This window comes from Melanotaenia boesemani, chromosome 15, assembly GCF_017639745.1.
Source record: "Melanotaenia boesemani isolate fMelBoe1 chromosome 15, fMelBoe1.pri, whole genome shotgun sequence".
NCBI lineage: Eukaryota > Metazoa > Chordata > Actinopteri > Atheriniformes > Melanotaeniidae > Melanotaenia > Melanotaenia boesemani.
The window spans coordinates 28,613,666-28,639,782 of NC_055696.1; the positions used below are offsets into that span (position 1 = coordinate 28,613,666).

The 26,117-nt window shown below is 37.6% G+C and overlaps 1 long non-coding RNA gene across 1 annotated transcript; it reads right to left on the reverse strand.

The window, feature by feature from the left end:
• Positions 1-3,243: 3,243 nt before the first annotated feature.
• Positions 3,244-25,210, reverse strand: LOC121654054. The gene is made up of 4 exons (XR_006012898.1): positions 25,201-25,210; positions 12,005-12,014; positions 8,995-9,000; positions 3,244-3,507 (listed from the first exon to the last, which is right to left on the reverse strand). It is a non-coding gene; the product is annotated as an uncharacterized LOC121654054 (long non-coding RNA).
• Between the last annotated feature and the right edge of the window lie 907 nt (positions 25,211-26,117).

The window sequence follows — 26,117 nt, forward strand, 5'->3', positions numbered from 1 at the left end:
CCTCTAAATACGTGGCTAAAATATCTTTTTAAATCTATCTTTCTTGTCATTAGGTTGGAAACCATGGACTTTTTTTTCCTTTCTTTTACATCATTTTCCACAAATATCTACATTCCTTAGCAGAAAGTCTGTCTATCCTCTTTTTTTTTATAAAGGTTTTAGGTTTTTCTTTATTTTAAAACCTTAAAAATGGAAATAAAAATGTGGTTCTTCAAAAATAACAAACATCCTATGGTGGCTCTTCATTAAAAATATATATTAACTTACCTTTTTGAAAAGTTTCGTAACATTTGCGTCTCTAAAGGAGTTTTATTTAGCTGGCAAAGGGAAAAATGGCTCTTTGGATTGGAAAGGCTGCAGACCCCTGCACTAAACACATAAACAGGTTTAGCAGCAATTTTCAGATAAAATATTTCTTTATATATATTTATAAAATCAAATATTTATGACAAAGAAGGATGAAATGTTCAGGATTTACTAACTAAAAGGTAAAAAGTCAGCAGGATGAATTTAAAGCTGTGAAGCTGCTTCCTTCTAAACACAGAAGGAACAATATGTGATGAATATCAGCATCAGGTGAACAGACAGAAAGCAGGATGAGAATCTCACAGCTTCTAGATGGTGAGGAGAGAGAAATATTCACAATATGCACAATAACTTCCATCCATGCACCTTTACTGCTTCATTATCCAGGTTTCTGGCCTATAATTTCTCTAAACTTTAATTTTCAGCCTCTGCTACCGGGAGTTAAGGGGTTAACAGACTAACTGCTGCTGCCAGTAACAGAGGAAAATCGGCCTGACTGCCACATAACATAACGTTTTCCATTTTTTGCCGTGCTATGTGAATGCAAGTCTTCTTAACCTAACTGACTCTGTGTTTCATTAGTACAAAGATTTATGAAAAGACTTCATTAAAATTGCATTCAGCATTTCTGTGGCTGTAATGAAAGATAGTGTGAGTGTCAAAACCTCTTCCATTAACCAAACTCCCCCTGCGCTGCTCCTCTGGAGCTTCATCTGGTCTAAACCCTGGACTCGCTGCTCTGAGACAAAAAAGTCAGCATTCGCAGTCAAACAAGGATCATGTTCTTCAGCAAGCTGGTAAATTATCTGCAAAGCTGCAGATAGGTGTGTTAACTTAACACCCTGCTCATAAATATTGTCCTCCTTTTCTGTTGTTATAGATGGTAAATGGACTGTACTTATGCACCATAGGAAACAGATGTACAGCTAAAAGGCAGGTGAAACAATTCTGCTTCATCACAACATCAACCAAGTATACTGAACTTCATCCAACTTTTTCTTTTCACATTCAGCATTATTTATGTTTCAGGGTCTATTATAGATGTAACATATATAAATTTCATTATTTTCAAATTGCTGTAAAATAGACAAATAATAATGACAATAAATAAATAAATAAATAAATAAAATTCTGCAGTATTTTGTCTGTTTACCTTCTCTGCTTGTGGGGAGCAGGTCTGATTACTGTTCAAAGAACATGATTAGTCATATATATATATATATATATATATATATATATATAATAGAAATACTTTATTAATCCTTTTGGAGAGTCCTCAGGGAAATTTGGGTACCAGCAGCAATACAACACCAACAGTAAAGCAGGACAAGCAGAAGACACAATATATAAAGGTACAAAGCAAAATAGAGGCAACAAGGTGCAAGAAAAGCACAAATAAAATGCAATAAATAACAATAAGATAAGTTAAATAAAACAATATAAACAAGCATATATATATATATATATATATATAATTATATATATATATATATATAAAGAAAACATTAGGCTGTGACCAGCTGGGAGAGAAAAGGTTTTGTTTAATACTCGTTTTACAGTAGTTAATGAGACAAAAACAAATCAAAACAATAAACAAACAAAAAAAATTAAGGATTCCCTGAGGATTTCATTGTGTAATTGTGTCTAAACCTAAACAAAGAAAAGAAGCAAACAGACAGAAAAAAACCCCTAAAAACATGACTTCTTGTCACACAACTTTGTCTCTCCAATGAAATTCTTGAAGCTGATTTGTCCACCAACCTCAAAAAATGGATCATTCCTAACTCAGGAAGCTGCAGGTCAATGATGCTAAAGGTGTAGCAACAGCATGAAAGTGTGTCACCATAGGTGTGTCCCAATTCACGGTCTGCACTTACGCCACATACGTCATCGCGGTGCGTGAAGTGGAGGGTGACAGAGGAGTGCATTATTACTCCTGTCCCATCCCACTCCCACAGAAAAAAATCTTGTCCCGACCCAATCCTGAGCCAAAGCAAAAGAAAAAATCCTGTCCTGTCCCAATCCCAAAAAATTACTCCCGATCCCATCCTGCTCCCATTTAGAATGACTCCCACTCCCATTTTTTTAAAATTTATTTAGTCTTTAGGTAATACATTGAATTTGATTAAATGTTCTCATCCTTCTTTTTTAGACCAGCTGCAAAGTGTTTCTAGCTTTTTTTAGTGGTAAATTACAATTATAAAAAAACAAAAAAAACAAAAAAACAAACAAAAAACAAACAAACAAAAAAAAAAACACACAGGGGGGAACAGCAATCAAACAGTACATGGTTCCCACCATGTCTACCAAAATCGAATAAACCCAAACAGAACATATAAAGTTGTATTTCACTCATTTCTAAATGTCATTAACTAAACATGTTTTACAAGCGGCATACACTGTGTTGACATATGTCCGCCTTTTCTAACCAGTTCTGCCAACCTAATACACACGTCATTACTTCTAACTTTGAGTTGTAAATAATTTTTTGCCATATCGGTTTCTCCGCGGGTGTTTGCTAACTCCATTCCTTTTCTTATTTCAATTCCGGCAGGGAAGCAGTGGCCAGAAAGCAGTGTTGGCTTCTGGGTAGTGTAGTTTTTTTTTTTATACTTGGTTACAGTTTAGGTTTATTGAGCAAAAACTACAAAATGCCTGTCTTTTTTTTTTTTGGTTCCTGCTCCCGTCTGCTCCTGTTAACTTTTTATCCTGTACCGTCCCAATCACGTAATTAATAGTAACTCCCATCCTGTGGGAATCCCGCAGGAATCCCGTGACCCATGGGATTCCTGAAAAAATCTCAGCATGTAGAGCGAAGTACTGTCCCAATTTATGGAATTTGAAGGACCCTCCAGAATTCATTGCACATAGGATGGTGGTGAATAAAGAAAAAAAAAAAAAAGGATGTTTTTTTTTAACTACACTTTAGTCGAAACGTTACAAAACGTTAAGGGGTTAATGATGTGTGTACCAACTGGAAAACAACAGCGCTTAAGACTGTTTTTTTTTTTTTTTTACTGTTGGTGTTACCGCTCGGTTTTAACGCCCACTGAGGTGTCCTATGAGTAATTTCAGAGGTTTAAATGATTCAGCATCCTGTGTTGTTGCCATGGGAAATTCTTGTTGATTAGATAGACTGTCCCATTTCACAAATGTTAAGCGGACTTCGAAGTGTGTAGACTACGGAGGACACTATGTAGCCTACGTAGTCTGCCACAAACATTTGATACTGAATTTGGTATTGATTTTATGAATTTGTACAGTGTTTTAATTTTAATAAAAATAAGGAAACAATTCTTTTTGTCAGAAGCTACAGATTAAGTTAGTAGAGAAACTTTAATTATTGCTCTTCTATTTTCACTAAAACATTGCCATCCCCTGCTTTTTAAAAATGTTTTAGGACTGAGGACACCCACAGTTCATGAATATCTCCATCCATACTTTTAGATTAGATTCTGGCTCACCGTAATTAAAGAGACACAAAGCCTGAGACACAAACATTAGCTGTACCACAGACTTTCAGTCAGCTAAAACTATTCATTGTTCCCAGTTTATTGAGTCTTTCATAGACCAGCTGGACACTAAATGCATCGCTATTTGTTTAAAATTACTTTTCAGTCTCCTACTTTGTGTGTCAGATTGACTTCAAATCATTAAAATGACAAAATCATGAAAAAAAAAGTGCTCCAAACAACATGTGGATGCTAACACACCACCGAATAAAGTCTAAAACAAGCTCCCGGACAAGCCCCCACTTATGACACCACAACAATGCAGAGAAATCCTTTTCTTTTCTTTTTACTGGAAAAATCACTTCCAAGTTGTCCAGATGATGAATAGTTCAGGGGTCTGAGCTGTGGGAGTCACTCCAGGTCCATCAGCACCAGTCCTCACCGACTCTCTCTCCTCTTCTAATTGCTTAGACAGTATCCCATTAGTATAATAGCCATTAGTCTTCCTTTCCTTCCCTCAGACCACCACTCCCCATCTTTACTACACCTCTGAGACACTTGCAGGAAAAAGTGTCTGCAAGCAGAATAACAAGAGTTGAGTTTTTTCTTTGTACATATTTATTGTGTTTTTTTAACATTCTAATTTGCTTCAGTTTAAATTTTACCTTAAAATGCCCCAAATAACACCATAATAACCTTTAAACAACATAAAATTCAACATTTTTTCTGTTGTTTTAGCATGAGAACATTATGAAAAAGTTTACATGTAATGAGCTTTGAAGCCAAATGATTTTATCATTTACATTTATCATCTCATGTTTATAACAGCTTACATATCACAATGGATGTAGTCAATCACAAAACATTAATCAAAGGTATCTGGAACTGGAAAAACATAGGAAATGATATGACTAGAATAACTTGTCATGATGTGGAAATTATTTTAAATATAAACACATTTGGCCACCTGAACTGTCTCAAGTCAGAAAGATGTTAGATAAAAGGTATTAAAGTTGTCGCCCTGCTTTGTATGTTTTATGTTTTTACATATAAAATACAAACTTCAGTGTAAGGAACTGCACTAACTTCTATTAAAAAATTGCATTTAATGTTTACTAATACTAAAAGAAATGGATGTAATAATACTCTGGAGTTGATACTTTGATATCTGCCAGTCATATATTGGATTTGATATTGTGCTCATACAAAACATGCAATCTGCTTTCACTTCTTAGTAGTTAAAATTGGCAGTAAATCCAGTCATGGTGTATTCCTGTGTCTTCTGTGTCACATGACTATGGCAACAAATCAGATGTTATTATGTCATGATGGTACTGCTAATCTCAGTGATGATGATGATGATGTGTTTTAATTAAGGCCGTTAACAATGCGTTAACGTAATTTAAGCATTTTTTTTTCAAGTGTAGTTTCAGGAAGTGATGCAGAAATAAAGCTGTGGTTCTGAAGCAGAAATGGACCCAGAATGGTTCCACTTCTTCCAGCAGAGACGTCCTGATAATTCAAACATTCAACAGCTGATTTGGATAAACTGAAGAAGTTGAAAATGGTGCTCAGAGCCTCACCACTCATAGGTGCTCAGAGCCAGATACCACTTCACCTGTTCCTTATTGGTCCCTGTGTAATTATGCCCATTGGTTTCGGTTTTCCTCTGTCAGATCCTTGTTGTGTTTCTTGTTGAGTTTTTTGGTGTGTTCAAACTAAATTTTGTTTGGACCCATCTACCTCCTGCCTCTCAGTCCTGCTATTGGGTCCTCACCTCTGCCGCACCATGACAAGATCATTACAATAATTACTCATTGTTGTTTTCAACTCATCACCATCATGATTTCACTACTGACTGAAAGGAGCAGGTTTGCATGTCATCTCCTGAGGGCTAAGCCAACCCCCCTACATTTAAATCCAAGCCACATCCCGGCATCAGAATCAATGAACCACGTTCATTTTTTCGCTAAGTTTTTGTCATATGCACTTTCCTATTTTCACATTAAGTGTGAAATCCAATCACTGATGCTAGGTTGATTTAAAGTTGAAGGTTCTGGATATATGAACTGGAGACATGACAGAAAATTAAAACAAAGACAGAAATAATCTGGTGCCAGAAGATGAGAGACAACAGGCTCTCGTAGCATCATTATTTCATAGTCTGAGGACGCAGATCAACATGAAGCTTCGCACCATGTCAAACAGTCACCCAGCATCAAGGTTTGCGTGTACTGTATGTATGTGGTGAGGGGGGGTCAGGGGGGTGTCTGTCACTGGTACATTTTAAAAATTTCATTCAGTGCTATGTATCTGTCATTCATTGCTTTGGGGCAATAGAAATGGCAGAATTGCAGGTGAATTTCACAAAGCTCAAAAGATTAAATATTAAATTTGTACCCCTTTGACTGACCTGGAAATATGCAGCAAACTGATCAGAGAGAGGTCAGGCCTTTAAAAGGTCAGAGGCTGAAATGTAGTATGCCAGTACAGAGGACGAGGAGGTGCTGGGGGACCTGTCATCCTCCCTCATCTCCATCCTCGGCCTGCAGCCTCGAGGCAATTTACTGCAGCAGTTTCAGACAGCTAAAGAGCAGCCTGACTCTGGCCCATCAGTTGTCCAGGAGCAGGAGAAGTTATGGTGATACCTGGTGTCAGTCACAGGAGATGAAGCACGGCGTCGCTCGGCTTGGTGGGATTCTCCTGCGTCCAGCTGTAGAGACCCAAACCTGCTTCAGTCTGGACTCAAGTTTGCATTACATGTGTCAGCCAAACAAACATGAGCTGACTCTCACTCTCCCCCAGGCATGAAAGAAAGATGATGGCATGAATGATGTATTGTACTGTTACACACTACAAACACAGACACACTTAGAAGGCACAGGCCAAAAACCAGAGCGAGATGATGGTTTCTATAATACAGTCTGCTGTAGGGACATGAAGAAGAGCAGGCTGAGTGACACAATGTTCTCCCACCTTATCAAGTCCATATAAAAAGGTATGAGTGAGCCTCAGGTATTTAATCCACACTGGCACAACTCAATGGGATATTTTAATTGCTTTGAGAAGAGAAATTTATCTACTGTAGCTCTGAAGTTTTCCTGTAAAATAAAAAGAAATGACTCTGAGGTATTCTATAAGTTATGAGCTGCACCATACTCGCCTCTTTTTTTCTTCTTTCTGTACAATGATTTACAGTTTTCTATCATTGTTTACCTGCTAAAAAATAACTCATCCCACAGTTGGCAAAACTTTACACTCAAGGAGCAGAACAGCAGCCCAGATGTGTACAGCTATACACACAATCTGAGCTTCATACTTTCTGCAAAACATTAAACACATTCATCTGCATGTGATACAGAAAGATGTCATGGTTTCATTTCAAAGCTCTGGCTTTCCATATGATCCCACCTATGAACTAGTGATGTGCGGATTGATACTTAAATATCGATACTTCCGATACCAGCTTTTCATGTTTTAGAATATTTATTTAGTTTGGGGTAAAAATGTATGGAATACAGTGGAAAGTAACTATAATATCAGGATCTTCTCTAAATTATACCCCAGTTGGCAGAAACTAGTCATATGTGAAACGGTCCAGGGTAGCGGCGCAGCAGCACATCTCTCAGGCCGTGGCATCACATGTGGAGCTAAACAGCAAAGGTACGATGTATGTGTGTGGGAAGAATGGTGTTATAGCAACACCACAAACCTTAAACATCTGAGAGTCAGTCATAACACAGAATATAATGAAAGTAGGATGAGGAAGATGAGGAAGAGGAGGAGAGGAGAGGGAGGTGCTGCAAGGACAGGACAGTCACTCGTGGAGTCCCGTGATTCTGCAGGCAGGTACTAACCACCATTCAGGGGGAGAAAATGTGGAGCTGTGGACTACTGATGCTAAATTTTGGCAAAGTGATTTTCATCTATCTGCTAGGTTCAGGTCTTTGTGTTGATGTTCAAACAACAGGCGCTCCCCTCGTTCTAAAGACTATTGCGTCCTGTTTTGTTATGCAGAGTAATAAATATGCTTATGAAATAAGAAATTGCTACAATTAATATCTGTGTGAGTTTAGCTTGAAGTGAAACGTGTCCCTGAGATCAACTCACATCAATTCATCAGGCCTAGATTCAGTCGGTAGGAAGCTACAGAGGCCGATGTCATTAAATATTTCGTACAACAGCCATTTTAGAGTTTTTAAAAATAAAAAGATGGATGAAAAATATTTAAAAGGATAGAAAGACAACATCAATCCCTCTCATTTGCTTAGACTGATGGTTAATATTCAGATTTGATTATTTTTTATTTATATTTAATAGATGTTGACACACACATGCAATTATTGTTGCCTTTATATATATTTATTTGTGCACTTTACTGACAATTTCAGTTTGAGTCACAAGGTATTCTATAAAAATGTCAGCATAGGCTGCTTTGAAAGTGATTTTCCAAATACATTTTTTTGTACAAGTATCGGTATTGGATCAGAATCGCTGATACTGGCTTGAAAATGAGTGGTATTCCTTTTTACCTTTTTAAAAGGAAAAAACTCAGCAGATATACGGTGGGGTCCATCATCTGGACCTTTCATCAAGAACACTGATAAAAACTGTTTTCTGTCTCCAGAAAACACTCTTCAATAAATCAGCAGCTTACATCAGCACCTTTGGCAGCCATTACTTACCTTATCTTTAAGGAGGATACATGGATTGTTTCTTGGTCTTTTGCAGGATTTAGGGTCAACAATGCGAAGGTGGAGCTCCATGTTCACTTGGGAACAGAGAGCTATTCTAAACATTTTGACAAAAATGCTTAGACTATGAGCCAGTGACCAGTTTTCACATCCATTTGGTGTGTCTGTCACCACTAACCTGAAACCTTAAAAAACAAAAATCAGGCACATATGAAGCAACTTTTTCAGGTCCTGTTTGGCACAGATTCAGAGAGGATAAACTTCTGTTATTTTTCCCTAAAGTCACTATAAGTGTACTAGATACAGTATTTTTATTTGTTCAAATTTTTATTCTTAAATTTATCATTTATTTTTGAAAAAAAATTCAGCTCTATCTGCTAATTTTTGCGTATGGATGTAATTGGTACTAAGGGGCCTAAAGTGGACCAAGAAAATATCCCCCACACCATCACACCAGCAGCAGCCTGAAGTGTTGATCCAAGGGAGGATGGATCCATGTTTTCATGATGTTAACCAACAGATTCTGAGCCTAGCATCTGAACGTGGAGCTGAAATGGAGACTCATCAGACCAGGTAACATTTTTCCATCTTTTATTGTCCAGTTTTGGTGAGTCTGTGTGAATTGTAGCTGACAGGAGTAGCATTCAGTACAACACAGTTCATGTCACAAGAAACTGTTTTTTTTTACTCTGTCTCCTTGTTTAGGTTAAATACATATGGTATATTCCATATAAGTACTAACTGCAGTTCCTAAAGATTATCAAATATTCTTCTTGCAACATCGACAACATGAAAAATTTCTATCAAAGAGCAACCTGTTTGTATATAAAGTCTGAAGAACGTTGCATTTACATCAGAAACATATGGGCAGATAATGTTCTTCTGTAGAAAATGACATGATTGTAATCTTTGATGCAGGCTCCATATTTACATGCCAACTGCCATGAGGCGATAACATCATCAACCTTCTGACATGGTGGTGATTTGGAAATCTTAAAAACATCAACGAAAGTGTTTTTTCTGAAGCGTTACCTCACCTGAGACCACTAAAGTATTTCTGTCAGTGAGAGCTTAAGACCAGTCTAAATAAAATCTGGATCATCATTGCGTGCTGTCTTTTACCGCTGTGTGACTTTTACTAGAATCAAGCTCATTTGACAACTTTAATGACATTTGATTGAATAAAGTAGACAGCGCTGTTATCATACTGGTCATGATGGTCTGGTAAACATTATGCAACATAACATGCACAATTAGAGAAAGTCCCTTTCAATATCAGAACCTGTTTATGGGAGAATAATAATACCACCCACACCACTTCTCAACACTGCTGGAGAAAAACAATGAAATGATCAAAAACAAACACAGTGAGTCACCAGCCATCCAGTCACAAACAAAATAACAGTGTTTTAATCAAGCCAGTTCAATGATGGTTCCTCTTTCTGAGCTCAGTTGGCGTCAGATGTTAGCACACTTCATTAAATGTCTTTTTAAAACCATCAGCAGAGATAAGAATAACAGAAATTTATCCAAAACTTAGTGAGTCATGCAGCTCACAAAGACTCACCCTAAACAACATAACTGTCAATATTTGGAAATTCTCCATATCATATTTAATCCGTTTAATCGTTGGAAGCTTTGACCTGTGTGTACTTTTCTATAAGCTTTTGTTCAGGTATTTATGCTTTTAAAATATACGTGTGCAATGCAGTTCTCATGAATTCTTTATTGAATTTAGTGCAAAAAAAATGTTCTGTGATTAATCATGATTTATCACAGAGAATCATATGATTAGTCAAAGAATGTAATTATTATGCAGCAATAGTTAAAATGAGTTAATTTCTAATATGTTCAGAGTAAAACTGACTTTATTCCTTGTTGATTAAGGGAACAGAGAATGATGTTGCTTGGTACTTTAATAAAATTAATTTAAAGAAACATGCATAATTAAATGCATTCAGTTGATGGTAGATAATATAAATATTATACTTACACACACACACACACACACACACATATATATATATATATATATATATCAACCCAGCTGGCATCAAGTCAATGTTAAATCAGCGTCAGGTGCCAGTGTTGAATAACCCTTGAATTTTGTTTCGATTTTGCAAATCCAATCAACGTTGAAATTTCAACATCACTATGAAGTCCTGCTTTTCAACATAGCTTGACATGTATATATAGTTATGATACACTGTTTTACTAAGTATTTGTGTTGAACAGTTTAGCTCCAGTAACAGCAAATACCTTGAAAAGCTTAAGGAGCTCCATCTTGGACCCTAAATTCTGCATAGTCCAAGAAATAATCCATGTATCCTCCTGTAAGATGCCAGGAATGAAGATGCTGATGTAAGTTGCTGATTTATTGTTCTGGAGGCAGAAAACAGTTTGTATCTGTGTTCTTTAGGAACTGTCTAGACGATGGACACCACTGTATATTTGCTGAGTTTTATCTTGTTTTGCTGAGTTGGGTGATGTGTTTTCAGTTAAGCACATATGTGTTTGCATACCTTGTAGACATGTTTAACCAACTGGTTCAAAGGTGGGATCATCTGGAGAGCCAAAATAAAAGGAAATTAAATACTGACATCTTTCTATGTAACATGCAGACAAATGTGTGTGTGGTAAAGTCATTCCTTTTTCTTAAGCCAAGGTTTTTAAGATGGTCACATATGGCAAGGCAAGGCAAATTTATTTGTATAGCACATTTCATGTACAAGACAATCAAAGTGCTTTACATAAAACATTTTAGCAGGGTGTAGAAAGCAATACAAGTACATAAAAAACAAACAAAAAACAAAGATTAAAAGAAATACAATTAATGAAATAAAAACAGAAGGAAGATGGTAAATTAAAATAGATAAAATGCAAGAAATAAAATTCCAGTGTGGGGAAAGACAATATTAAACATGATTCCAGCTTAAAAGAACCAGATGTAGATTTTGACTTCTAAATAAAAACTGCTGAAATGGTCTTTAACCTGAATTTAAATAAACTGAGTGGTTCAGCTGATCTGAGGCTTTCTGGGAGTTTGTTCCAGACATGTGGAGCATAGAAGCTCAATGCAGCTTTTCCATGTCTGGTTCTGACTCTGGGAACTGATAAGAAACTGGATCCTGATGACCTGAGGGTTCTGGTAGGTTCATACTGGGTCAAGAGGTCACTGATGTATTTTGGTCCTAAGCCATTCAGAGCTTTATAGACCAGCAGCAGAACTTTAAAGTCTATCCTCTGACAAACAGACAGCCAGTGTAAAGACCTCAGAGCTGGACTGATGTGGTCCACTCTCTTGGTCTTAGTGAGGACTCAAGCAGCAGAGTTCTGAAAAAGCTGCAGGTGTCTAACTGACTTTTTAGGTAGACCTGTGAAGACACTGTTACAATAATCAAGCCGACTAAAGATGAATGCATGGACTAGTTTTTCCAGGTCCTGCTGACACATCAGATCTTTTACCTTTGATATATTCTTAAGGTGATAGTAGGCTGACTTTGTAAATCTCTTAATGTGTTTCTCAAAGTTAAGGTCTGAGTCCATCAATACACCCAGATTTCTGGCCTGGTTGGTGGTTTTTAGGTGTATAGACTGAAGCTCTGTGGTGACCTTTAATCGTTTCTCTTTGGCTCCAAATACAATAACCTCAATTTTGTTTTTGTTTAACTGAAGAAAGTTTAGACACATCCAGTCATTAATCTCCTCAATGCACTTACTAAGAGCTTGTACGGGGCCTCGGTCTCCTGGTGACATTGTAATATATATCTGTGTGTCATCTGCATAGCTATGGTAACTAATTTTGTTTTTCTGTATAACCTGTGCCAGTGGGAGCATGTAGATGTTAAACAGAAGAGGCCCCAGGATGGAACCTTGGGGAACTCCACATGTAATTCTGGCCTGCTCAGATGTAAAATTACCTATTGGCACAAAGTACTTTCTATTCTTTAATAAGATTTAAACCAGTGCAGTACCAGAGAGGCCCACCCAGTTCTCCAGTTGTTTAAGCAATATATTGTGGTCAAGTGTATCAAATGCAGCATTGAGGTCCAGTAAGACTAAGACTGACATTTTTCCATCGTCTGTGTTCAAACATATGTCATTAATGACTTTGGTCAGAGCATCTCAGTGCTGTGGTGCTGTCTAAAACCTGACTGGAAGACATCTTAGCAGTTGTTTTGTGTTAAAAAGTTGTTTAGTTGATGAAAAATGGCTTTTTCAATTATCTTACTTAGAAAAGGAAGATTTGAGATCGGCATGTAGTTGCTCATTTGTGTCTTGTCTAGATTGTCCCTTTTTTAGCAGAGGTTTGATTACCGCTGTTTTTAGAAGATCTGGAAAGATGCCGCAAATTAAAGACAAGTTCACAATCTGTAACAGATCTGGCTCCAGAGACCTTGAGACCTTTTTGTAGAAACCTGTGGGCAGGTTTCTTCAAAAGCAGCAAGAGGAGGAGTTCAGCTGACATAAGATGTCGCCCAGATATTTGCTATTAATGGGATTAAACTGTGTCACGGTGCTTAAACTGGTTTTCAATGGACACAGTATGTCTGTTGAACCTGCTGTTGATGAACAAACTGCTTGTCTCATATTCTGGATTTTTTCAGTGAAAAATTTAGCAAACTCATTGTAGGCTTTGGTGGAATAAAGTTCAGGTGCTACTGACACAGGAGAGTTTGTTAACCTGTCAACCATAGCAAATAAGACCCGAGCATTATGATAGTTTTTGCTATTAATGTCAGAGAAATAGGACTTTCTTGCATTCCTTAGTTGTAAATTGTAAGAGTGAAGTTTCTCTTTATACATGTTATAATGAACCTGCCGATTTGTTTTTCTCCATCTACGCTCGGCTTTCCGACACTCTCTTTTCCCATGCTTCACCAGTGTGGAATTTCTCCATGGAGACTTTTTCTTTCTAGAGACAACCTTCACCTTAATAGCAGAAATAGTATCCATAATATTTAACATTTTAGCATTTTAGTTTGGGGGCATGCTGTGGCTCACAGGGTATGTTAACTCTACTTGGAAACCTTTTAGAAAGCAGGTCTCTGTGTTCTGACCGAGCTACTTTTCTCCTTCTGTTACCAAACACTACAGATATTTTTGAACCTTCTAATAAACAGGGATCCAGCTGCTCCTGGGAAAAATCATGACTGCTGTTATCTATGCAGTCTGGACCCTCCACACATCATACATCCGAAACATAAAGCTGAAATGGTGGTACAGGAGGGGCTGGGTGTCCTCTTTTCAGCCGCTCTGGTGGGGGGTTTATGGGGGACAAAAGCATACTGGGGCATGGGGTTAGTTTGGTCACAATAGTGACCAGCTCCTTAATCTGGGAAGTGAAGTCCAGGCGGGGTGGGGAGGATGGGGAGAGGGAGGGTGACTTGGATGGAGTATGATGAGATGAAGGGGGTGGGTCCTCGCTGAGAGCCTTTGGGCTTTCTTCGGGAGGGGGCTGAAGTGTTTTTTTCCTAAGGTTTCCTCTAGGCTCTGTCTTATCACGTTGTTTTGGTCTCTCTTGTCTGTTGTCCTTGTCCGAGGGAACAGAGTGTCTGTTCAGAAAATAAAACAGGTTGGAGGTGAACAGCTTCACTCCTGACCTGTTCAGGCAGAATCCATCTGTCTTAAAAAGTGCCTGCGGTCCCAGAAGAAGTTGAAGTTGTCTATGAAATGAACTGGATGTGTGGTACATACAGCCGACAGCCATGCATTCAGACTAAACAGCCTACTGAATCTTTCCACTCCTCCTTTGATGGAAGGGAGAGGGCCACTGATGACTATCCGGGCATTCAGACAGCTGATCGTATCCAGCAGTTCAGTAAAATCCTGCTTCAGCACCTCAGACTGTTGTTTCACAACGTCATTCGACCCCACATCCAGGATGAGGTTTTCCACAGTTGGATCCGCCGCCACAATTTGCGTAATTTTGCCTCTCACATCTGATACCATATCTTTGGGGAAGCACAGTACTTTTGTACATTTTCCACACACATTTCCCACGTCTTTAACACCGACGTCACCAACAATCAGAGTCTGATGCCCAGCTGTTTGCTTTTCTTGTCGCCTTTTACTTTCTGATTTGTTTTTTGGTCTAACCTCGGTGTGTAGGGAGATTTTATTCCGATCATCAGATGTAGATCCAGAATCCTGCAGCAGTGGAACAAACCTGTTGCTCCAACATATGTACAAAGACTATTTCTCACCTCATAAATATTAAATCTGGAACAATAATAATATCAAATATCAAACCGAGTTTCATAGAAAAGTGCTGTATTTTAATTAAAGTATACTCCTAGTCAGTCAGCTATTCCATTCAGATGGTCTCTTGTTATCATATTAACAATTAATTTCACTTTATCAGTTTCTTGCTATTGCCTTTGATGCAATTCCCAGTGGTGTATTAGGACTCGTATCATCTGCACCCAAAGGAAAAGACTGCACTACATCATCATCATAATCCATGAACCATCTACTGACTATGATTGTCCCTTTGTAAGCAAATATGTGTCCTACAAGGTAATCAGAAATGAGAGAAACTGTATCTTCACCGTCCTGTATTTTCTACTCACCTAACATTTTTGAAAATATTATTTGGAGCTGATCTTGGTTGTTGCCAAGGAAATATTTCATCAGCAAAATAATAATAATACAAAAATTCCTTTGAAACTATTCCTAACTGTTATCTGGTGAAAGACATCTTTAAAGAACTGGACTTTGAATTGTTTGTGTACATTTTTTAAAAACTATGATTAAACTCTGTGCCATCGGTTCTGGAAATGCACTTATATGAAAATATTTCGGACTGAACTTTTAAAATAAAAAAGGCATGGATGTCTCTAAACACTAAGAATGTGCTACTTGGTAAAGAGAAAAATGACAATGATTAGTTATCCATTCATAATTTACTTGTAATTTAACTTTTTCTGCAGGGCCCCCTTTTCATCCACAACAATAATGTCAAACCCTCCTCATCCCACTACCACATGCACCTCGATGCTTACAAAGAAATGTATGAAGAAATGTGCCACTAAATAGTCTTCAGTTTAATGGCTGCTACTTTGTTACCTATAGTTAAAACCATGTCAGTGGCAGAAGGAATTATCAGTTCCTCTGCTGTAGTGTGAGATGTCTGCAAACTACTTCAAGAGCATTTAGTGTTCGATGAGACGGATGCTGCTTTACTTAAACAACTCTGCTATATATGACAGTTGAGTAGTTTATTTCTAAAGGAGTCAACAGGCTTTTCTTTGTGTTCAGGATGAGAAGTCCCCAAGTGGTGCTGTAACTTGTTTGACTTCATTCTTTTAGATGCTGATATTTTCAGACATACAACACACTGTGGTCTGTCTTTGTTACCCAGCACTGACCATTACTATGACTTGACCATTACCTATCAAGCCTAGAGCAATAAATGCTTCATCACATTTTCTTGTCTTTGTTTTTGGTAGTTGTAATCTCTTTTGTCAATTCATCATTGTTGTATCATTGGTACTTTCACAAATTTGTCCATGTTTTGCTGGCAGTGCAAAAACTATAAATTGTATTCTGCCTCCCTGCATCTCCTCCTGTCATAACACTGGGCCCTGCCCCCCAGTTTGGTAACCACTGAATAAATGAGAAATTTATCCCTCCCCCGGGTTTTAGCATTGTAACCCTAATTTTAATTAATTCTTAGCATCCTTTTATATTTATTTAGATAATCCTAGATTTAACTCCAATTTAAAGGCAATAAAAATGTTTTTTTCCCTTGAAAAGATTATTTCAAACCCCCGAGCATCAGATCTGTTGTAATTGTAATGTTGATGGTTTTTGTTGCATAAATATGTCCTGTTTTATATCATTGCTTCATTTCTGCAAATGTTCTATTTGTTACATGTATAAAAACAAAAAAAGATTCAATCAAGTTTCTGACTTAACTCTGATAATATTTTAGTCAGATTGTAAAGTACAGATTTTTACACTGATTGCTTATGGTGACCAGCGTCTGTGATCCTCCCTCCACAAACATTTCCTCTTTTCTGTTCTGTCTTCCCCTTTGTTTGGAATCAATACAGAGTAAAGATAAAAACCAAAAGATGAACTCTAAATGAACAGCTAAGTGGTGTAAATTGACTGTCCTGTTGCATCACTGTGTATGTAAACGTGCATTTGTGCTCCTGTCTATGGTTATGTACTGCTCTGTGTGTGTGTGAGTGTGTGTGTGCCCCACTGGGAGTGTGTGCTCTGTGATCCAGGTAATGTAGACCAGAGAGTGAAAAGGAGAGCAAACGAGAGGCATTCACTCTCCATCCATCTTCTCCCTCTCACTGACCTCGTTCGTCCTGTCTCTATTTATTGATCGATGAGATGACGCTGTGTGTTGTGTTTGCAGGGTGGTTGTGACATCCTGGTGACAAGTCTCCACAGGGGACACGGGGGTCCCACAGTGAGTACAGACAGCAAGATAAATATTGCTCTTCAGGGCTAAGTCCAACCAACAGTGAGACTGTGAATTTGATCCCAGATCAAAAACATGACTGTAGTTTTATTATTGCATTGTAACGAACTGAACAACAGCAAACAGCACAAAAGTTGACTTTGTTCAATTGTCCTGAATGTTTGTAGTTTGTTCTTAGCCAGGATACAAAGATTTTGGTGAGTGCTACAAGCTTCGTAAAACATTCATAAGGATTTAAGAATAAGTTTGTTGAGAAGAACGTTTTGTGAGTGAGGTCCAATGAGCCAAATTTAATTCCTCCACTGCTTTGTTTAATGACTGATTGGATATAAAACTGCAGGCCCATTATTCTTCCAATCAGCAAGGCATCTCAGTGGCTTCAACCCACATCACTGCAGACATTTCCCTGTCGGTCGGTCGATAGTGGTCGCACGCAATCTGCACCCAACATTTTAGCATGCAGCGTCCTTATTGGCATCCTCCTCAAAAGCAACATTTGATTATGAATGTTGACATTCAGAGCGATCAGCCACTGACCTGATAATTAGTAACACTGTGTTGATTCAAATGATCCATCACGGCTGTGTCTTGCAGTGCAAGCCAGTGATTTATCATCATGTAGAATGAATCAGGCATGATTTTTTTCTTTTTTTAAACTGGGTGCTCACCTAATAAAACTGGATCAGGAAGATTCTGCAAGTGGAGAATCCATTTTGAGCCTTAACTGTTAAATCTGCCTTGTAATACTGCTTAGATGCATGACACCTGTAAATACATCCTATATTAACTCTTTAAGCCTTAAATTTGTGCAAAAAACTTCCAACTCAGGCAGGCCTCTTCACTACCTGTTTTTAATCTCATTTAAAAGCCCATATTGTTAAGAAGTAATGTCTTTGTTATATGTGTGCAAATGTGTGCAAATGCATTATTATTCTGGATTATTTTAACTATAATTTTGCTCTACAATATTTGATTGTACAGCATTTGGTACCATGCTGTTTGTTTAACCCCTTGATACCTTGTGTGGCAAAGCTGAAACAAACCACCTCTGGCCTTATTTAACTTTTCTTCATTTAACTAATTAATTTTATATTTTATTTTTAATCATTCATATTTATGTATCTTTATTCAATAACTCTTATCTTATTTGATATTTATTTGTATTTGTAACTGTAAATAAATTAAGGTGTTAAGGAGTTTTAATGGGCTTTTTAGATAAAATAGATTGGAAAATTAAGGAATTAACCCATTCATGCCATTGGCCACTACAGTGGACAGCTACTCCAAATGTTTTTTTTTTTTTCCTATTAAGCAAGGCTGTTGGCAGCATACTTGCATATGAGCCACAACATTGGACACTAGCTACGGAGTGTCCTATGTAGTCTGCAAACTTTGAAGTCCTCTTAACGTTTGTGAAATGGGACAGCCTACCTAGCCAATGAGAATTTCCCATAGCAGCAGCGTAGGATGTTGAATCACTAAAACTACTGAAATTACTGTTTCATATCAATGGATGTAATAATGTAAAAAAAAAAAAACAACAAAACAAAATATTGTCTTAGGCTCTGTTGTTTTCCAGTCGGTTATATGAACTTATTTATTTTATTACGCTGTAACTTACACTAACAAAAAGCAATATTTTGTCTAGATTATAGTAACAGGTAGTGTTTATCTTTTGTAGGGCTCAAGTGCAGTAAGGGACAGAAAGAACAACAGGTTTGTGGAGGAATTACCTGAGTCAAGTGAGGATGATAATAGTGGCAGTGAAGATAAATGGCTGTCAGAAAAGAAAGGACTAGTGCCTTTCAGCAGAAGACCTGCTGCCACCCCACATCCTCTGAAACACAGAGCTGTGCCCAAGGCATCCGTAAGATCAGGTTTGGCCCTAGAGACCACTGGCCCAAGCTTACAGAAGCAAAAGATGCAAACAGATGCCTTTATGCTGCATGCGCATGGGAAACAAAGTAAATCTTTGTGCTTTGTGCCCTGCTGCTTTGCTAATTTCCATAGAAGAAATCCTTGCTTGATGACTTACAAGTTCACAAAACTAACGAGTTGCTTCTGTATTACACCTGAATGAGTGTTTGCTGAGCCATAAACCTTTATTGTAGAAAATTCTGAATATTCATGTTAATTACCATCTAATTAACTATTTTCTGAATCCATATTCGTTTTAAAAGTATATAAAGATTAGCTCAACATGTGTCAGTGAAGCTGTGGGTTATGTGGCAGCCTTGTATTTGTGTTCCTTAATTATAATGACAAATTTTTGTACTTTACTGAGTTCAGTCATCATTGAACATCACCTTGTTTAGTTTCACATACAATATATATATATATATATATATATATATATTTTAAGACCTGAATGCGGGATGGATGAGACCTTGAGGACCGGTTTCCTGCAGGTTTTAGATGTTTCCCTGCTGTAACACATGTGACTCACATCTATGGGTCATAATGCAGAACTTGACAACCATCTCATATGGATGGTGGCCCTGGAGGGTCAAAGGTGACTGGCCCTGCTCTACAGCATTTATTAACTTTTGATCTGTTAAAAAAAAAAAAAAAAGTGTGTTCAGTTTTTGAGGAAAGGTGAGTAATTTGATGTTTTGTGGTGCTGCCAGGTTGTGTGATACAAATTAATGATTGAGTGTCACACCCTGTTTGGAATACCATCCTGTGGTTTAATGGCTGGGGGGCCTCTGTTTTCAGCAGGAGGCCAGACAGCAACAGACACCAAACAGGTCAATAGTGCTAACAGCAGCAGTTGGAGGATTGTCTGAGAACGACACAACAGAGACAGATGAGGCTGATTCACGCTGAATTATCTGCTCAGCCTCAGGCCAAACAGCCAATCAGGTTACAGCAAGAAAAACTGATTCTTTAAAACAACCCTGTCCTGATGACCGGGTGTGTGGTCAATGCTCTGTTCTGTTAAAGAATTTTGAAATGGTGATACGAGAACTTTCTTGATGTGACTGCATCAAAAACAGAAGAATTAATAATTTGTTTTAGGAAGAAATAATCAGCTTAAAGTCAGAATTACTGGAACTTGTCCCCCCTCTAAAACCCAGAGATAAACTATTTTTAATCAACCTGACAACATTCTGTCGTGTGAATTCATGTTGCTGCAGTCCTTTGTTGAAAAAAACAAACAGATGTTCAGTTAAAGTATTTGGGGGGGATCGATCCTCCATGCTGGGGGAACCAGTGTTCTGTTCCCAGCAGTTCAGTAGTGACTTTTTTATGTTGGGATGTGTTTATCAAACCTCCTAAGAGATCAGGTGAGGTGCTGCACCTGAGAATTCATGTGTAAAGAGATACTGGCTGCAGGATTTTACATGAAACGCTACAGATCTGGATGAAGCTCCCACATACAGATCAGAACATGACTTTCCTCGACTAGATTGTGATGTTTGTTGTTCTCCGATTAACATGAGTCCCAGTGTTGTTCTGTCACACATTCAGACACGACATTCAGGACTGTTCACTGGTTTAAGACTGGAGGTTCTTTTTGGTATATTTTATTGTTCTTGTAATAAATAAATATACTTTGAAATATTTTTGCTTGCTGTCCCATTTCCACTGCTTAAACAGGATGTATTAATGATTTAATCCTGCATATTTCCCAGAAATCCCAGAATACATTCATTCATCTGAAATGAATCCAGATGAACAGATATGTTTGATTTCAGAAACAAAATATCAGAAGAGTAAATATTTAATATATAAATGATGAGTAAGATGGTGTAGTTGCATCCGATAGTTTGTAGACTTGCAGGTTTTTATCCGTCTGGTTGTAAAATGGCTGCATGAACATTTAATAATCAGGAGTTTATAAATTCATGACAGGTGTAGGAACTTCCACCAAACACCAGGTAAACACCGACTAATGAGACTAAAACAGGTGGAAAACTCTAAACCTGAACTTCATTCATTGTTCAGCAGCTTGTAAGGATATGAGTTAATAAGTAGTGTTTCTGCTTTGTGGTGAAGACTTTCCTCTCTAGCATGTTTTTAAACATGTTTTTAACACAGTTTACAGTGAGAAACCTGAACCCAAACATGGCAAACAAAGCCTTGGTGATGCTGCATGAGCATCCTCTATTCAAACAGCTTTAAATTGAGCTTTAAATAATAACCTGTCACTTCTTCTCAGCTAGTCCTGGTACAGTACATTTTATCCTGTGTCTTCTTCTAGTTCTGCAGCAGCTGATGGCAGATTCCCATTCCTTTTACAACGTACCCATCACATTGTTTTTATTTATCACATACCCCTCCCATCCACACTCACACACACACACACCCTCGCCAGTCACCCTTTCACAAGTCTTCACTTGTAGTAAACACTGACTGGAAACATCATTTCACATTTATCTTGTTCATTTATCAACAGGTGGCAACATAAGGTGGTCAGACAGGTGGGAGGGTGAAGTTACCTGACTGGTGTTGGAGAACTGCTGGAGAACGGTACTCCTGCTTTTTACTTCCTCCTTTTCAAGTGTTACGTAATAAGCTGAGGAGACCCTATATTTCCCAAAATGACATTTTCAGGGTACTGGTGCTAGAGCCAGTTCTAAGGTTGTTCTAGCTAGGATCTGGTTTAGTTGCCAATGCCAATTTTAACCCCCACCCCTGAAATTTCATTGGTTCCCCAATTCTGGTTGGTAACTCATCAAGTTTAAAGTACATGCCTGTCTTGTTATTATTCATTATTTCTAATTTGCTTTTGCAATTAGACATTTTTAATCTTTATTGATTTTAATTGTTTTATTTAAAGTGTTTTAACTGTGTTCTTTTATGTCCTTTGTTTTGTTCTGCATGGTTTGCTCTTATCTGTTTGCTAAAGCGCTGTATGAAGAATTATTATCGAGAATTATTTTGAAATATAAATTTGTGTTTTTGACTAAAGGTGACAGTATGTTTCCAATATACTGTATTTGTTCACTAGAGCTAGCAGTTATAAATGTGACTAACCAATGCATGAAATATGGAAGGACATGGGGCTGGGCTAGTGGAATTTGAGGGTATTGTGGGTAAAGCTTGATACATACTCCACGAGAAGCAAGATGTTTGTTCTTGTTCTTGAGGCTGCAAGAACAAGAAAAAAGTTTGCGTTGGTCTGGTCATTTCATACACGGCATATCTAAAGTTACAAATTTTACAGCTTTGTTTATATATATATATATATATATATATATATATATATTAGGGCTGCAACGATTAGTTGACAATAAAAATAGTCGACAACGAATTTAGCCGTCGACTCTTGTCAGGATAAAAAAAAAAAAAAACTACAGCGTGAGACATCGTCTTCTTTTTATTCTCTGCTGAGAGTTGCACATGTGCAATAAAGTCCGCCAGGGGAAAAATATGGCGCCGGACTAGGAAGCAAAATGGCGGCAGAGGATGTCAAAAGGCTGGGATAACTTCACGTTAAACTTATAAAATAAATTAGATACATGTGAGATTTGTAAAGTGGTACCTTGCGTACCACGGAAGTACGTCTGCAAAGCTCGAACACTTAAAGAGGAGGCACATCGGACTTACGTAACAACCTCATGCAAGATTTCAAAGCTGAAAGTGAAATAAGATCCATTTATAATAAACATGAGATACATAATCTCATTGGTCGACTAGTCTTTTTAATAGTCAGTGACTAATCGACCATCAGAATAGTCATTAGCTGCAGCCCTAATATATATATATATATATATATATATATATATATATATATATATATATATATATATAAACAATACAAAACTAATATGTTGTAGCAGTTGCTGTGGTTGGTTTTCTAGAACTGGGTTTGTTTGCATTTTACCCATCATGCTTTGTAGCAACCCTGCCATAGTTTCAATAGGTGACATCCATAATTTAGGTTTCCAATCCTTAATTTTAAAGACCTGTTGTTGTTTTGGCTAAATGTGAGCAACTAGTTTATTGAGTGCTTACTTATGACCTCTGATGACCAGAGAAGAAGTGATGATACATCCTCAGCAATCATACAGTGTCTTCCTGTGAATTGTATTTCTTTGCTTCTGACTAAATTGAGGCAAAGGTGCTCAAACATTTTGGAGATTTTTTTTTATATCTTTTTTAATTTAAAATATTTTAAAATCTAGTTTTTTGCATTCTTGTCCGACCAACCTTTCAAGATCTAGAAGTTATTATATACGTGCACAATGCCACGTGTATAATCCTGACCACCTGAACTGAATCACCTCATAATACAAACTGATGTCAGATCTGAAGTCAGAAAGATAGAAAAATAGAGCAAGTTACCCCCCTGCCTTGGAAATGTTTTATATTTAAATATTACTGTAACTATAATTAAAAAACAAAAAACAAAAAAGAGCTTCTGGTTTGCTGGTTTTGGCCACCGGCTCGTATGTTTGACTCTCCTGTTATAGATGGATTTAAACATACACCAACTCACCACAGAAACACAAAACAGATTTCAAACATCGCGCCAACTCAGCACAGCCATGTTATCCAATACATGCACCATGAATAACACACACGCCTTGAAACAAAAGATGGTGTTTTGAACAATGAGACAGCAGCACACGCCACAGAAAGCTGAGGAGATGTCAGGGTGGAGAAACCATGCGTTGGTTTGAGTCCAGTGATCCCTGTTGTTCTGAAAACAATGAAAGATACAAGAAGAGGTTTATTCAAAGAACCACCAACACCTGACAGAAAATCCGTTGTCTGGATGCAGTTAGAAGATGTGATTTGGTAGACAGTTACAGATGGGAGATGAGAGGTTAACGGAAAAAAAACAAAGCCACCAGAAACCTGAAACACTAAAGAAACATACATGTGCAGTTACTCTTTGTCTTCTGCTCATTTCTTTGTTTTGTTTTTTTACTCTTCCTTAGCTCGTTTTTTTATTTTAACATGTGAGCTCTGATGGTACAGTGACCCTGGCATTAAAAAAACAAAACAGGGAAACATTGCCGTTATAAGCTGTACACTACTTGGGTACAAAGATTGTCTTCAGGTAATTTTTGCCCGGCAGTTGATATCAGACACAGAGTCAGTTACAGACTGCAAAAAACATACAGACATAGACACATACACACATGAAAACACTCATGCACATATACACTACTGATCATAAGTTTTGGGAAACTTTTCCTTTGGATTTAATGGGAATGGGTTTCCCAAAAACTTATGACCGATTGTGCACATGCACGTGTATGCACATGTACAATGCTAGTGTACAAATTCAAACTGTATCAGATACAACCACCAGGAAATTGTCTATAAAAAATTCTACATTCAGCCTCCAAATGTGCTGCAGAAGACTGAATCTTTCAGACAGAAAATGCCCAGCAAGCAGAAAAATATGAAATATTTGACCACATTTGAGTGGTTTGTGATGCGCAGTGCTATGATAGATACATAGGAAAACTAACCAATGGAGGTCCAGAGAAGAACCAAGGGATGCAGGCTGTGCTTGATGTGAGGTGGCACCATTTCACATGACATTTTCTTTACCTCTAACGAACTCAGACTGCAGTTTTATGAGCGGAAGATCACCATGCACACTTAGAAGAAAAAAAGCCTGAGCTCCTGCTGGTACTGCTTTCACCAAAGGAGAGAGGAGCCCTCTAACCAAAGTTTCCCTTCACCCCGACCACCCACGTTCCTTACACTTCTGGTGCAACCCAGATGTATAGAAAAACAAAGCTCCATACATTCAGAGAAAAGAGCATCTCTCCTGCACCATCATTGGAAGGTTTCCCTGCTGCAACAAAACTGTTTTAACAACCCATTGATTTAAGTTTGTTGTGTTGCAGCAGAGAAACGTCTAAAACCTGCAGGAGAATGGACCTCGAGGACTAAGGATGCTCATCCCTGAGCTATACAAGAATTTTCTCTTGATAAAAAAAACGATATATATATATTGTTTACAGTCTTTGAAGAAATAATAATTAGAATAATAAATCTACTTGAGCAAAGAAAATGTATTTGACAGCTGTGTTGAATGTTCACTGAATGAATGCAGGATCTCTGTACTGTAAAAGGGACAACTCAGTTTCTGATGAATAACTAATAAATAATCATTTTTGCTTCATGCTAAATAGGTTTTAGCATTTAAAGTAAAGTAAATTGGTTTATTTTAGACTTATAGTGAAGGTATATTGACCCTGAGGACAGATAACAGAAAAATCATAAAATTCCAAGTTGAGAAAATAACGTTAAAAAGGTTTTCTTTGCAGTTAAACACAGTTTTGGGTCATTTCCGACCAGAAGACAATAAGAGGGTTACCACAGAGCCCAGACTGCAGACTGGAAACACCGACACATCTTTAGCTCAAACTTTCTTCAAGATAAGGTTTGCAAAAAATTCCTATCACAAAAATATAAAATAATATCATAATATAAAATTAAGTGAAAACGATTAGGATGCCAGCATCCAGTTTAGACCTTCAGTCTTGTCCCATACACACAGAGATTCCTCCTGATTCTCTGAATCTTTTAATGATATTATACACTGTAGATGTTGGGATCTTCTAAGTCTTCACAATTTTATGTTGAGGAATATTTTTCTGAAATTATTTCACAGTTTTTAGAGCCAGTTTGTCTCAGATTGGTGAACCTCTGTTCAGCTTTCCATCTGAGAGACTTTGGCTTTCTGAAATGCTCCTTTTATACCCAATCATGTCACTGACTTGTTGCCAGTTAACGTAATTAGTTGTCAAATGCTCCTTCAGTTGTTTTTGATTTGTACCAGTTACGTTTCCAGCCTTTTGTTGCTCCTGTTCCAACTTTTTACAAACATGTTGCTGCCATCAGATTCACTGTCAGCTCATGTTTCCATGAAATGATAAAATGTCTCTTGTTGATGTTTTATTGGAAAGAAAATCGAGGATGATAAGATTTGCAAATCATTTATTTTGGTTTTTATTTACATTTCCACAGCAACTCGACTTTCTTTTGGAACTGGGGGTGTATTTGAACAGATGTTAAGTGAAAGCCAAGTCAAAATCTAATTAATCATCCAATTATACAAGAAATAATTGTGTGTGTGTGTGTGTGTGTGTGTGTGTGTGTGGGTGTGTGTGTGTGTGTGTGTGTGTGCAGTGAAGCCAGCACTAAGAGGTCCAGACATGAACGTATGGTAACGCGGTCGACCCCCCGGCGCTCCAACACTTGTAGAGCAGCTCACTGGCCTGCAGGTCCTTTTGTTCTGTGACCATCAGCTTC